This window comes from Polyodon spathula, chromosome 1 (assembly GCF_017654505.1).
Source record: "Polyodon spathula isolate WHYD16114869_AA chromosome 1, ASM1765450v1, whole genome shotgun sequence".
NCBI lineage: Eukaryota > Metazoa > Chordata > Actinopteri > Acipenseriformes > Polyodontidae > Polyodon > Polyodon spathula.
Window position 1 is genome coordinate 62,034,304 of NC_054534.1, and position 16,600 is coordinate 62,050,903.

Here is a 16,600-nt window from a genome sequence, read left to right on the forward strand (position 1 = left end):
AGAGTGGATGGGAGACTTTGTTGCAGCTGCTGTTGAATCTATCGAGAATTGAAAGCTTTCTTCCCAAGTTTCATCCAATTTAGGATTGCCGAGAGGAGAGTTTTTGTGCTGGTTAACACCCCTCATTGTGTGACAGAGTTCACAGCATAGGTTTCATTTTTAGGCTTACATTTACTATTTGTGTACTTAATAAAATACTACTATTTATTAAACATTCCTTGTGTCGAGCGTGTGTATACGTGTTCATAGTAAATCTTTGTTCTTTGTAATACGTCAATTAAATAGTATTAAAAAGAGAGCTAATCAACCCAGATAAACATTAAACTATCAATTATTGAATTGTTCCTACAACCCACTGTGCTAAGGCAATTATATAGAAATCTAGCAGTCTGTTTTAGAAAAGTAAACTAATGTTTGTACTGCTTGGTTGATTTACACACTTCCTTTGCACTACTTTCAGTTAACCAGCAAAGAGGTGGACTGTTTTGTGCATTTGTTTAAAAAAACAAAGGATGAAAAAAGAAATGGAATCCTTTTTTTTTTTTATTATTATTAAAAATTGGCTTCTGGCCTCAGCTAAATCTATAGTTAAACACTTACCTAAATATTAGGCCCACTTATCTTAAAGCAGAGTCAGGATGTTGGAATGCATAAAATAATGTATTCCAGCCTTTGGATGGAATTTTGTTATACTAATCTACTAATAGCTTATACTTTTCAAGAAATTATTACACATTTTGACTTTACTAATTTAAAAATACTACTATTGATTAAACATTCCTTGTGTGTAGCGTGTGTATGTGTGTTCATAGTAAATCCTTGATCTTTGTAACACGACAATAAGAGAACTTATCAACCCAGATAAACATTAATTTATCAATTATTGAATTGTTCCTACATTAATTGGTGACCCCGACGTGATAAGACTGATTTAGCACAGTGCCAGGTTTATGAACATACAAACATAAAGAATTAAACTTGGAATTTAATTTGCAGTAGTTGTTTTACCCCTCCAATTGTATATAACAAATGGAGTTAGAATCAAAAACCAGATTGCTGTGAAGTAGTTGCTTTTCCATTCTAACAGAGTATAACAGCATTGCTAGAACAGGAAATCAAAGAGCAGTAATCTTTTCACAAACCACATTTATCAAATATTGAGTGCCGCCGTGTTGTTTGGTTTCTTGTGTGTTTTAACAGTGTATAACCACGGGCTGTATAATTTTGACGTAAAACCTAGTTAGAAAGTATAGCCACGCCTGTAGGTTCAGATTCAGACACTGATGCCATGATGGAGATGCCTGTATTGGAAGTTGCTTCTGAGCAGGGGTTATATGAATATTTGGTAGATGTGATTAAACAGGATACACCAGGGGCTCCCGATCCAGGGGATCTTGTCATTTCTCCCACAAAGCTGAATCTCAGGAGGGCTGAGGAAAATGTGTTTCAGCAATTCAAAGTTAAGGCAGTGAGACTTGTCAGCACAATTGCTACTATAGTATGCCTGTTGATTAAGAGGTTGGACTTGGCACAGGACAAATGTCAGGTAGTGCAGGAGAGATGTCAGGTTTTCAGGAGCAAAAATCAGGATTTGATTGGAGAGCTTCAGGCTGTAACTGGAGAAAATCAGGCTTGGAGTGCTAAGCTTAGAGACGAAACAGCAGCCGCAATTCAAGATCTGAGGATTAGCCTGGATTATGTGTCAACTGCGTAACACAGAGCTTAACGAAGAAATGCGTAGGAATAATGAGGCGAATGGTGGTTTGATCAGTGAGAAGGCTGCATTAAAATATAGAATTGAAAAGTTGGAACATGAGACAGCAATGGTAACGTGGGACAGAACTAAGGATGATGCCGAGAATGCTGACTTTGCAGCCCTGCCTCCCCGAAACCCACAGGCTACCACCCCTGGATTTCAATATCTCAGACATACCCGCAATACACATGCAGAGGAGTCTGAGTTGTCAGTACTGTCTCCAAGAGACCAGCACCCGAATACACCTGGCTTTCCAAACACAAGAGACACATACAGAACGCAGTTAGGGTCTAAAATGACATTAGGGGAACTGTTAAGCATGACTGTAAAAGTCCCCCAGTTTGACCTAACAAAAAAGGGTAATCATATAGAAGAGTACAACTAGAGCTACAACTAGAGGTTTTATTAAATCGGCTGGAATTGAAGAGAGCAGCACAAGTCATTTTTTTTTTTAAACAAAGGTTACTGCACTCTGCTTGGGTAAATAATTTACCAGACGAAATGTAAAATAACTTTGAGAAATTAAAAGAAATACTTTTTCAAACTCAGGTGTAGCTCTAACTAGGGCTTACAACATGAAATGTAGGGAAAAATAAGATCCTTGTGATTTTTACGATGATCTTAAGCGCACATACCAAGCAAGTTGTGGTCCAGGTGATGATCCCGATAAAATGGTACAGTTTAGACAGTTGTAAGAATAGCTTGCATCCAGTGATAGGAGAGTTAGCAAGTTTGGTTGTCAAAAGGCGCTCCACACAGTGGAAATTACCGTGACTCCAACTGACCTTCGGGTCTCAGATTTGAGACTGGGACCCAGAGAAAACTTAGTTATCCGTAGGACAGAGTTTGGAGTTATATTCGCTCTGATCATATTGTCTGGGTTAGTGACTGGGTTATTTCTGGTTTTGCATCTAGTGGATGTTAACTGGAGATCTAAAACAATTAATTTAATGAAAAAGGAAAAGTTTGAGAGTAATGAACAGGAAGGGAATAGTTGTCCTGCAATTGCAGCAGGACCGAGTGAAAATGCTGAGGCAACAGTGTAAAGGAAAAAGTCCCGCTAACACGCATGAAGGCAGATATAAATACAATGTGTGCTAGCTTTCTATTTTTCTTCTATCTTTCTATCTTTTTTAGGATATATGTATACACACACACACACACACACACACACACTGAGTGTACAAAACATTAGGAACACCTGCTCTTTCCATGAAATAGACTGACGAGATGAATCCAGGTGAAAGCTATGATCTCTTATTGATGTAACCTATTAAACACTCTTCAATCAGTGTAGATGAATGGGAGACAGGTTAAAGGACTTTTAAGCCTTGACACAATTGAGACATGGATTGTGTATGTGTGCCATTCAGAGGGTGAATGGGCAAGACAAAAGATTTAAGTGCCTTTGAACACGGTATGGTAGTTGGTTCCAGGCACGCCGGTTTGAGTGTGTCAAGAACTGCAACGCTGCTGGGTTTTTCATGCTCAGCAGTTTCTCGTGTGTATCAAGGATGGGCCACCACCCAAAGGACATCCAGCCAATGGCAGGCCAGTGGTCGAAAACGACTCATTGATGAAAGAGGCCAAAGTTGGCTGACACAAATTGTGCAGAGCAACAGACAGGCTACAGTTAGTCAACTGACAGTCCAGTACAACACTGCTGCCGAAAGACCCAATAAAGAATGCCCAACTCGTCGTACCTTGACATGAATGGGGTATGGCAGCTGATGACCTAACAGAGTTCCACTTCTTTCAGCAAAACACAAGAAACTGTGGTTGCAGTGGGCTAAGGAATGAAAACATTGGACACTGGAGGATTGGATAAACATTACCTGGTCTGATGAATCCTGGTTCCTGCTTTTTCACGCTAATGGGAGGACTAGGATATGGAGAAAACCACATGAGTACATGCATCCTTCATGCCGCGTGCCAACATTGCAGGCTGGTGTTGGTGGTGTGATGGTGTGGGGTGTGTTTTCATGGCAAACATTGGGCACCTTGATAAAAGTGGAGCAATGTTTGAATGCCACAGGATATCTGAACATCACTGCCAATCAGGTGCATCCCTTCATGCCACCAGTGTATCCATCTGCTAATGGATTTTATCAGCAGGATAATGCCCTATGCCACATGGCTAGGATTGTCCAGGAATGGTGCCACGAACATGACAGTGAATTCAGCTTACTGCAGTGGCCTGCCCAGTCACAGGATCTCAATCCAATTGAGCATCTGTGGGATGAGATGGAACGAGCTATTCGGAGTAGAGATCCACTACCAGCCAATTTGACACAACTGTGGGAAGCATTAGAGTCAACATGGGCCAGTATCTCTGTAGAATGCTTTCGACACCTTGTAGAGTCCATGCCCTGACGAACTGAGGCTGAGGGCAAAAGGGGGTGCAACTCGATATTAGGAAGGTGTTCTTAATGTTTTGTACACTCAGTGTGTGTGTGTGTGTCTGTGTGTGTGTGTGTGTGTGTGTGTGTGTATATATATATATATATATATAATATATATATAATATATATATATATATATATATATATATACAATATATAACCTTAGTGTGATATACACATACTGTTAGGGTTAAGATATGTATACCTATATCTATATAGCAATGCTAAGAAATTCATCAATTTTCATTGAAAAGGGTTAACGTGATTTGATCGTATTATAATACGAGTCCATGTAGGGTTTATGTTGTCGTTCCTGAACTTAAGAAATAAATTCCCAAATGAAAAGGGGATGATGTGGGACATATTCCCTGAATATGGTAATAACACGTGAACGTGTATTGGAAATGTAACTGGATTAATTAATGAAACTGTCTTGAGAGGAGGGCCTCTTTCTTGCAGACATACTGAACTATGTGACTTACTGAACGAGGTGACCGGGGCTAGGTGGTGCCTGGACTGGATTAGGCTGAAAGGACAGTTGAATTATGTACAGATAATTCACACGTGCAACAACAATCGTTTTGACACAAGGAAGACATAAACTAGTGCTGTCCCAGTGGAAAAGGACATTAAAACATCAAAGGGAGTTTAAAGAGGTAAGATACACAAATGACCTCATGAAAGTAGCTACTTAGCAGAGTGAAAAGACTATAAATATCCAAGCAAAACTAAACATTTTGCGCTCCACACTGAATGCTAAACAAGTTGCTGTCACTCTGCTAAATGAAGCTGCAACTCCAGGACTCTGCCTAAAAATGGACCCAAGATGGGACTCTGGCACGAAACGGACCCAAGACGAGGAAGCAAGCTGCAAGTGAGTAACTACCACAAGCAACGAGACTGAGGCCTGGCTGGAGGCCTGCCATAAAACTTACAGCGACTGTTATCAGACAAACCAGTCTGGGTCTGCTGTACACCTAAAACCACAGTATCCAAAAGAAACTGTGCCCTGCTACCTGTGTAGCTAAAAGATTAAGCGAAGAGGACAGAACGGGCGGGCGCTGTTGTGGATCCTATACCGAGGACTGAAGACTTTGTTGCAGCTGTTGTTGATTCTATAGAGAATTGAAAGCTTTGTTGCCGAGTTTGATCCAATGTAGGATTGAAGACTTTGTTGCTGAGAGGAGAACCTTTTGTACTGGACACTTCAACAGCTTAAGTTTCTAAGCCAGCAGACCAAAAGTCTAAGCTTCAAGGAACCGCTGAGTATAATTCCAGTTGCATTTTCCTTTCATGGAACTAAATTAATTAATTGTAACACATTCACATAGAATTGAACTATGCGTGTGAAATAACTTTTAGTGAAACATGAAGTAACTGTAAATAATCTACCTCATATTGCTGTATGAAGAATTTCTTTAAATGTAAAATTACCATATCCTTATACCATTAATCTATATACCATTAATAAGCTTAATGTGATATATTCTAAGATTGTCTGCATCATTTCAGTTGATGCTGTGCTTGTATGTGGGCGTGTGTGAGCAATTTACTAGCTACGTCAAGCTTGCTTGAGCTGCTGCGGTGGCTGCTTTGTGTATGAGGAGACAGGCGGTGTCATATTTCAATTGCCTGCTAACCAGCATCAATGTAGTGACAGCTTTGGACTTGTGTTTTGTGCTCTGAGACTAAGATTTACTTTCGGACTTTTCTGATTTCTTTTTATTATTTGTGTACTTAATAAAATATTACTATTTATTAAACATTCCTTGTGTCTAGCGTGTGTATGCGTGTTCATAGTAAATCTTTGTTATTTGTAATACGTCAATTAAATAGTATTAATAAGAGAGCTAATCAACCCAGATAAACATTAAACTATCAATTATTGAATTGTTCCTACAACCCACTGTGCTAAGGTAATTATATAGAAATCTAGCAGTCTGTTTTAGAAAAGTAAACTAACGTTTGCACTGCTTGGTTGATTTCCACACTTCCTTTGCACTACTTTCAATTAACCAGTGAACAGCTGGACTGTTTCATCCATTTGTTTAAAAAAAATAAAAGATGAAAAATGAAATGGAATCCTTTTTTTTTATCATTATTAAAAATTGGCTTCTGGCCTCAGCTAAATCTATAGTTAAACACTTACCTAAATATTAGGCCCACTTATCTTAAAGCAGAGTCAGGATGTTGGAATGCAAGATTTAAATGCATAAAATAATGTATTACATCCTTTGGATAGTTTTTTTTTTTTTTTTTGTTATACTAATCTACTAATAGCTTATACTTTTCAATAAATTATTACACATTTTGACTACTAATTTCTATGAAACCTCCATGTGATTTAAATGATCTGCAAGATACTGTACTAGCCTGTGCTCTCAAATTATTAAGAGATGTTTGCATTGTTTTTTTTACGGTTAAGTTTGAAACATGTGACTTTATAATGTATCCAATGTATTATATAGTAATAGATCAATGCTGTGAATTTAAAAAATGTAAATACAAATACAAGACTGCCTTCTTTTTTTCCCTTCATATTTACGTTCGGTAGACAGCTTCGTACACTGTTTTAAGCCAATCCAAACAGGATTTGTGCATCTTAAATGTGACAGATCTTCTTCAAGGGGGTTGCGGACACTCTTCCTAATTGCTGAGACTAAAGGGTGGTGCTGCGGGCACAATGGTTTTTGAGGATGCAGCCTAAGCAATCCCTATGCCATCCATCTATCAAGTTGCATTTGTCTAGTAGCTCTATAAAAGCAGAATATTTAACACTTTTTCCACATTAGTCATAAAAAGTATTTTTGGAAGGCACCCTAATGTTAGCCTTTAGTGCATTATGAAAGAGAAAACCATGCATTTTTCATAAGAGTTCATGTGATAAAGTAATGCATTGCACAAATATATAGGGTTCAAAAGCCGTTTTTATTTTATGAATCTGCACAGAGGAAAATCAGCAATAGGGACTTTATACTGTATCTTGTGCTTCTACACAGACAGAAACGCCAAATGGAGACTTACTTGCCAGTAAATATTATCCTGTATTCTCCTCTTCCTCCTGCTATATTGTAAACTAGGTTAACGTGTGTTGATAATGTGCTGTTTGTATTTGTTGCAACCAACAGATTTGCAAATATGATTATAGATGACCCTAACATCAGGCACCACAATAAAGCTATTGATTAGATAGTAACATCGTTTTAATAAAGGCAATAACACAGCTTCCCCATCAATATTAATTTTACCATCTGTATATTGTTCTGGGCCTTTTAATCCCTTTACTATGATTTTTGCTTTGGAGTGTTTTGTTTTTATTGTATTACTAATGCTTCAAGTAAAGTATAACTTTTAAGGAAAACAGTTTTACTATTTAGTTTATTAAATATATTAAATACTGTATTCAGAGTATTTTAAGTAGGAACTGAACATTGTGTAATTCCATACAAAAAAAGTCCTGGAAAACTTAAAGTATTGCTTTTAGTTTGAAGAATTTGTAAGTTTTAAATAGCATAATGGGTAACGTGTCAGACTGCATTAAACAGAGGAGCCTCAATGGTTTAGCAGGTGAAGGGTTCACTTGTGCAAAACTATTTGCTTTCTTTTCACAGCTGATTTCCATTAGGTTTGCATCAAGCTATCATAACAATCTAAATGTAGAAAACACATTAAAAAAGAAGAGACTACTGTACATTTTTTGTCTTTGATTTTTCACATCATAATGTAAAATAAATATCATAGAACTATTGATGTTTTGTTGCTGTTTTGTGTTGGTACACATTATTCATGTACTACATTTACCTAGAAACCCAATTAGTTCACCTGTAAACAAACGATTAGCTATATAATAAATGACAACGCAGCATATGGATTTACAAGCAGTTTACTTATTGCTCCTTCCATTTCAATGAGGAAGCACTAACTTACTGAACGAAACCTTATGACAATTTATGCAATTTTTGGAATCAGTTTCACTACAGATACTGTTACAATACTGTATCAGCAAACATATACAGAGAAAAAAGGTTAAATATTTTTTTTTACCTATGCTTGGTGAAAAAAAATGTTCAAAAATAAATGAAATGTATCAATAGTTACCATTCAAAGGTTGTTTTATTTTGTATTGCTTTTTTTAAAATAAAATTAATAATGCAATCGCCCACTAATTTTGCTGAATACAGATGTGACATTTTTTTAAATCTTACTTCAGATAAAAGAAATATGCATTGTATGTGTTTATATGAAATACTGTTTTTTGCTCTGATTAAAATTGCTTAGTACTGATACATCTTAAATTAAATTGGAAACTAATCACAGATTATTGTTCACATATATTACAAACAGAAGGTAACGTGAAATTCAATAAAACCATTGAAAAGGTTCAATTTTGCCTATTGGTTTGACAAAGACGTAAGGTAAAAACAGTTGCCCTCTTTGCCCTGTCAAGCACCTTAAAAGAGTCACTGTTCTTATTTTGAATTAAATGACATTTCAAGACGAGGAGGAGCGGCTATCAATCATCAATAAGTTAATTTTAAATAATAGGCCAGTTTTAGACACAGACTAAGCTACAGTGAAAAGCAGCATCAGAAATTGATTACAACTGCACTTAAAATGAATTCAACCCTCAAACCCGTTTCTTTGCACTGAAACATTAATCTCAATTATAAGGACAGCTTCAAAATAGTAATGCATAGTATGAAAAAAATTATAAAACAAACCACGTTTTATAAGACATTTCAATTAATCAGCAAAGATAATTAAGTGTTTTTTTTTTTTTCTTTCGGAATTCTAAAGGCTACCACAATTCTTGAAAGAACAGCAATGTATGAGTATCTGTTGATCTCCCCAAAAAGTTTGGAAATGTGATACATTTAAGACCTATTAGAAATTAAAATACATACTTACTGTACATACATGTCGCTCTGCAGAGTATTTCCTAATATGCATGTACTGAATTTAAATAGGTAATGAACATCATACAATAGCATCTTTGATTTTTTCATCACGCTCTCCTATAAACTGTATTTAAAAGGGTTTTTTAAATGCATTTTGCTAAAAAGATCACATTTAGAAAGAAAGCTTTTAAAAATAATTTCAGAGGCAGGTTGGGGGGGGGGTGCAATGAAATACTACATAGTCTAGGCGTGTAGCTTTTCAGGACTGATTTATCAGTGGCTTACACAACATAAAATTCCTCCAGTTTTTCTATTAACAAAAAAGAAAATTTAAGTAACCAGCACGCTACCATTTATATGTGAATCAAAAGCAAACATTTTTAAGCAGGCTATTTATCATCAAAACGTAGTTATATTTGTTATTCCAACTGGCATAGCACGGTATTCAGAGAAACTGGAACAATTTTTTTTTTTTGGGGGGGGGCGGGGGGGGGGGGCTGAAAGCCACTGAACAAAACTGTAATCCCTGAATATGATGTAAACCATGAAAAGCCAAGGGGTGCTACCACACCTCCAGCACCCCTAGTTCCAGCGCCCCTGATGGTATTTATCATAAACAAATGAAAAACACATTTTAAAAGATGACTGTAGCGTATTACATTTTATCACTGGCAAAGTACATTTATTTAGGATAGGATGAATTTTAATAAACCCCAAAATTCAAATTAAGTACAACAAACTATAACTTTAAACTGGGCGGGAGGGGTAGCCACTTTAAAATTATAGAGGATAAGTTAACATGAGCTATACAGAAACAAGCACGTTTATGGTCTTGCGCTGCGAATATTCAGTTATTTTTCACAATTGAATCACTCTTGGCTCATAGGCTTAACCTGAAGTAGGGCCAGTCTGGATGGACTTTAGGTTATTGTCTCTCTCTTTTTTTTTTCCCATAATGTTTAAACAAAAGCTTATTTACAATTATTTCATCAGACTTTATCTTGCTTCTCACCTTTCATACCAATTAAGATCTCATGGTCTATTCTAGTTAAGTGCAGTATATGTACTGGATACAAAAAATACATAATAGAAAAAACTACAGTGATACACCAATGTAGCATTCTCAGTTGTTTATATATAATATATATATATATATATATATATATATATATATATATATATATATATATATATATATATATATATATATATTTGTATGTATGTAAAAAACAGATTATGTGTAAGAATACAGCTATGTATTCAGAAGCAACTGATTACATAATACACATTTCCTAATTTTAACAGTTCAAAAAATACATGAGACGATAACTGGTTTTAACTACACTTGAGGACTCACTTCACACACACACACAGAGGGAGAGAGAGAGAGAGAGAGAGAGAGAGAGAGAGAGAGAGAGAGAGAGAGAGAGAGAGAGAGAGAGAGAATACACTATTTTTCACAGCGTATAACACATAACAGGTATATCTATATTCCCCATTGAAACCAACGCAAAAAACAAATACAGTGTAAGAATTAGAGCAATATAACGTACAATTTAGCTGGTACTATATTCAGCATTATTATTATTATTATTATTATTATTATTATTATTATTATTATTATTATTATTATTATTGTAATGTTTCGGTCTGCAATTGTACTTTACACCCTGCTGAGTACAAGTAAATTAAATACAATGTTGTACCCTCGTTACGTTACAAAACACACAGCGGTAAACTACAGCAGAAATCAGAATAAAGACCGTGCATGTTTAGATTGGGGGTTCTTCTCAGCCATCTCGTTCCTGTCACAACACGCCGAGTCAAATCAATTGCCTTAAGAAAGCATACACCCCATATAAAATAAAAACTGATTTGAAACCTTTCCAACTTTAATAAAGCTGCTGTATCTTTAAGATGGAAAACGCTAGCTTCAATCAGCAGCATTTGTTTAAATCACAGACCCAAGTAAAATCGGCAAATATTACGGTCCCAATTATAAAATTTAGTTTGGACTGTCAAAAATGTGCTTGGGATACTTTGATCAAAACAGGTATTGTTTTCCCCTCTGAACTTTTTCAATGATTGGTTAATCTTTCACTTAAACGTGGCGCTGAAATGATTCCCTTCAACAAAAAAATTAAACTATGATAATTATACATTACAGTTTCAAGATCAAGACCGTGTCGTTATACTTCCCGATAATAATCTAAGGACGTATAATAATATGAAATGATATGATATCACTTGACAAGACTTGGGTTAATTTTTGTATCTTATTGCTGTTGATATGTATTTAAGCACTGTTTTTGAATAGCTTTATCTCCTTGTAATCGTGTTTTACACAGGGATGGTGTTGACTTTATTTTCCGTGCACTTCTGTTCATGAAGTGCACATTATTATCTATGGATACAATACGATGTGATCTAACATTAATAAACAGATTTTTAGAATGTAATATAATATTACTTTAATAGAACACTGATTTTTTTTTTTTTTTTTTTTTTTTAAACTGTCGTTTTATTTACACCATGAAAGGAATACGGCGCTGTGGCATACATTGCATTTAATCGTCTGTTTAAATGTATTTAATAATATATCGTAACTATAGAAATAACATAAATAATAATACTACACAATCTTACAATTTTGGTTACATTGCCTCAACGTATATACAATTGGCTTACTCGTAACATCGACTCTTTATTCTGTTTCCCTCATAGTACAAGTGTGTAAAAACAACAAAGCAGTTTAGGGCCTTACCTGTTATAGTTTAATCTCATTAGCATCCCATTGTCGTGAGCCGTGGCGAAACTTCACCAACAGATGTCCAAACTTCTTTGCTACGCTACACACTGCAGCTCCTTGAAAGGGACAGCAGACAAAACAAAACCCCCAGCAATCGCACTTTCGCTCTTTTTTTTTTTTTTTTTTTTTTGGGGGGGGGGGGGTTCCCGGGTTTGCTTGTTTAATTTAAGAATGTCAAAGCAGAGGGGAGGTTACTATCGATGTTGATAAAACAGAGACACTAACCTAATCTTAAGACACAGAAGGGATCGCACAAGACTCCAGAGATGAAGCTTCTGAAACTGACAGGCACACATGTGAAACTGCGAAGGACCATACCAACCAACCCCGACCCGAAACAAGGGGAGATAGAATTACAAAAACATGTTCACAGTGAAGCCTCAGCCTCTGTTAACTACTGCTGGTATTCTGTGCCGTTGCACACAGTGAACATACTGTCCCTAAAATGCAACGCTAGTTGGGGTTCATTTGTAAAGACGAACGAAAATATACAATCTCCTTATAAATGGCCTTTAACCATCTCCCCCTTTCAGTGTTGGCTGATGTAAAGTGCCAGCCTTTACCCTGCTGTGTCCAATCAGTGTATCTACCACTACTGATAATAATTTAGGGGTCATCCATGACTAACACTTCATGCTGATGAATGGCTCTTTGCCGCTTGCTGCACTGATGAGGGTGTCTGTATGCTTCTGATTACAAACGTTAACGAACTTAGGGCTTCATCATCAGGCTTTCATATTGTGACTTATTACTTGTGGGAGTGTAGTCGAGCCTCCGTACTCTGACTATGGCCCCGTTATTAAAATTAAGACTTTCTGCAATTTTGGCACTGTGGAGATTACATTTAACGTCACCTAGTTTCGATCTCTCAGTGAAAATAATAATACTATGTTTACAACTACGACTACTGAGAGTTGTATTATTATTATTATTATTATTATTATTATTATTATTATTATTATTAATAATAATAATAATAATAATAATAATAATAATAATAATAATAATAATAATAATGTTTTCTAATATGTGTTCCAGATTTGAACTCTTGGCATTATTATTAGTAATAGCAGTAGCAGTAGTAGTAGTATTATTTCTCTATTTTCCATTCTTGTGATTCTTGTGTTTGGTGCTGCATAGTTCCCATCTTCCCATGCTACAAGCCAAGGCCCTTTTTAGATTACCTGCAAAGGTGGATATTTCAGTGCCAATTGTTCTCCATTGTGTGGTGATTTTGTAATGTGGGTTTGCTTTATACTGACAGCCATTTCTAGATCTAAACCAGGTCTTCACAGATGATAAGTTAAAATACATTTTGCATTGTTAGGATGATGGAAAATTATGTGTAAACTTTACTCCATTGACATAACTGGGGGGTGAGGTGGGTGGGGGTGGGGTTAGGGTAAACTACTTTGTGGGAAAATGTACATTTCATAAACCCATTTCTTATGTTTTAAGTGTATTGGGCAACATTAAACTATTCCCCTATCCAACACCAACTAAAGATAAGACTGAAATGAACTATACATCCTCTCTGCCCCCACAACTCTCCTAGAGCGAGTGTGATTGAAAGAAAATGCCACATTCTTTGGCTAAAACCACTTTCAAGCTCAAAGGGCCATGACAGAATTAATGATGTTCTACAGGACGGCACAATATAACAGGATAAGCTCCAACAGATACTGCTCTCAATCATTTTACAAAAAATAAAATAAAAAAAAAAGTGGACAGGTCATTACAAAGTTAACACTGCTTCCATTACTAATAGACATTACATGGCAATTGATGAGTTGCTAGACCTTAACTAGTCAATTAATGCATTGTAGTTTTCCTTACATAAGGCTATTAATACAGAGACTCTTCCTTCTGTCACTACAAGAAATCCTCTCTCCAATAACCATTAGCTTGAAGCTCAAATTAGGGGGCCTAAAAACATTTACCACCTTGATTATTATACAGTGAAAGTAGCTGAATACACTGTAAATATGTGAGTGAGGCAGCATTTATTAAAAAAAGGTGATTTATTGACCAAATTGATTGGATATTATACAGTTAAGAGTGTTCAATTGTAATATCATGAATACAGAGAACAATTTAACTTTCAAAATATCTTGTTTTAACCAGTTTTTCCACCACGGGGATATTCTATTTAACACCACATTATGAAATAGTAATCATTTTTAATTTGAATGAGGACTTGTATGAAAACCCGATACAGCTAGTAAAGATACTGAAATATTTTGAGAATAGCTTTTATAACATCCTTCCTACACTAACATTTGTGTTTCAACTTTACTTATTACAGTAGTGAGGACATGAGTACGCCAGGATAATACTGAATTGTTTTCAATTACCTGGGTAACACAAAGGAACATAGCCTCCTTGCAATGGTGGGTTAATTGAAAATAGGAAATGGAAGTTTCAGCCTTTGTAAGTGATAATGCGATACCTTGGTGCTTAGCTCTTTACTGAACTGAATTCATCAATCGAATAACAGGAAATACTGCCGAACTACACTGTTATGCAAATAACAGAAATCTGACACCGCTGAATTAACTGGGAAAATGATACATACATCAGAGCTCATTGTGAAATATCTGTCGTAGTTATCCAAGATAAACTGTTTTCTTTAATATATGCTGCAGTGTTTACATTTCTCAGCAAGATTTTCAGTTCTGGACAGAATTGCACATTGAGTTTTAATGGGCTCACATTGCAAGTGCGCCCAGCTCTCCTGTAGTAGGATAGCTGGGGAGCCAAGAAGTCAACCTTGGCCCCTGCGGTGATTTGTTTTATAACCAAAGATGATTCCTGAAACCGTCTCAGTTGTATCATTTACTCTAAGTCTATGGCTGTATTTTTCACAAGAGCAGCTGTTTCAGCCTTTGTTTTTCAACTGTATTTGCAATTGAAGTCATAGTTGTTTTATTGAGCTTTTTTCAATGACTATTTGTACAATATTAACATTAAAAGACAAGGCAAATACTAAAATAAAAATACATTAACTTAATAATAATTAATAATAAATAATAATAATAATAATAATAATAATAAGCACATAATGGTACAGTGTAAATACTTTATAACATTAAACATGATGGAACACCAAATTGACAAAAATAATTAGCGTCAGTCAAATCTTGACTGAACGAGATGACCATAGCTTTTTCAGACACCACTAAAGCCCCACCTACAACATATGTTAGTGGTCAAACAAAAGATACATTATAGAACATTATAAATCATGTATGAGAAATCCACAACAGTTTTTGTGTTCTTAAGTACACTCTTTTATGAATCACTGTATAATATATTAACATGTTGCGTGTAGAGTGTCCCATATTGTGTAAGACATGTAATTTGCCACACATAGTATATTAAAAGGTCTTTGTATTTGAGGTAGCAGAAAAAAAAGCCTTGCCATTTCAATGCATAGTAAGTGCTGCTACAGTAGGTGGCAGTAAATTGTTTATCATGCTTTTTTTTTTAATTCTTTGTATTTTTAATTATTATTTTATGTCCCCTAATTAACAACAAGGTACAAATATATTAATTGTAATATGCAGTGTCACTGCAAAATTATTTCATACAATACCCACCAAATTATACCCACCAAATATTATTATTATTATTATTATTATTATTATTATTATTATTATTATTATTATTATTATATTATTATTATTATTATTATTATTATATCATAGTGGAAAAAGTATACAAGCACAGAATGTCATGTATGGCATTTTCTATAGATGTATTAATTTATACAAGTGGAATAAACTAGAAATGCAGACAGGCAGAGGAAGCTTGCGACTAATCTTGCTTACTAAGCATTACATTGAAAGTTGTTATTATCAAAAGCCAGCATTAGAGTTGTTTATTTCAAGTTGACAATCCAGTGATTTACTGCTTTCTACATATCCAGTACTGAAACCCTCACATATAACAATATGAATAAAGAAGGTTCAGTGTTGAATCACATTATTATACCTTGTAGATAACATTACATATTGCAATGTGGTTAGTAATCTTTTGCTCCACTGTAAATATAAACAAAATATTGAGCAGGACTAAGAGGGTTGGTTTTGCTTATTCTGTATTGTGCTGTTTGGTACTGGAATATATATTGATATTTTTAAATGTTTAAAAATGAAAACTACTGTGTACCGAAAGGAGCAAAATCAAAACGTTAATGTAGGTACATAAAAATGTGAATAACTGATTTTAAAAAATCAATTATATCATGATGTTTCAGACTACAAGTGCTTCTTCAGCTGGATGGAAAAAAGCAATGCTGTAAAGTGTAATCCCCCATCAAAATAATACAAAAAAAAATGTAATAATACTGTTTTAAGAGTATTTGCATTATCATCTCTTACTGTTGTAACAATTGTAATGAATTCATTTAGTTGTACAATGAATATGTTCTTATACATGTCCATATGCTTTGTAAAATAATGCTCTCCATTAATGAATGGAAGCCTCTCAAGAGCTACCAAAAAATAACAAATGAAAGATATTCTCCAATTAAATAAATAAATAAACGAGAGCTAAACTACACTGATCTACCCAATTCTAGATGTTATTTTTGGCTGCGAATTACTGTCCGGTTTAAAGAAAAAACAAACCAAATCAACATCTGGTCTTCAGCTGCCCTACAAATCTATCAAACTGTATTTCACAATCAGTCCCCTTTATAAACTATGAATTCCCTACAAGGGTTCACTTTAAA

General features: G+C 35.1%; 1 protein-coding gene across 16 annotated transcripts in view; it reads right to left on the reverse strand.

Annotated features, from left to right (window-relative positions):
- LOC121320601 (teneurin-3-like) overlaps positions 1-12,427 on the reverse strand; it is a 280,613-nt gene extending 268,186 nt beyond the window's left edge. For 5 of the 16 annotated variants that reach the window (XM_041259216.1, XM_041259197.1, XM_041259160.1 and 2 more), the window contains exon 1: positions 11,821-12,427. The gene's annotated coding sequence lies outside the window, so the exon portion shown is untranslated. The remainder of the gene's footprint in view (positions 1-11,820) is intronic. The other 11 variants (XM_041259143.1, XM_041259170.1, XM_041259098.1 and 8 more) reach the window with 4 other exon arrangements.
- Between the last annotated feature and the right edge of the window lie 4,173 nt (positions 12,428-16,600).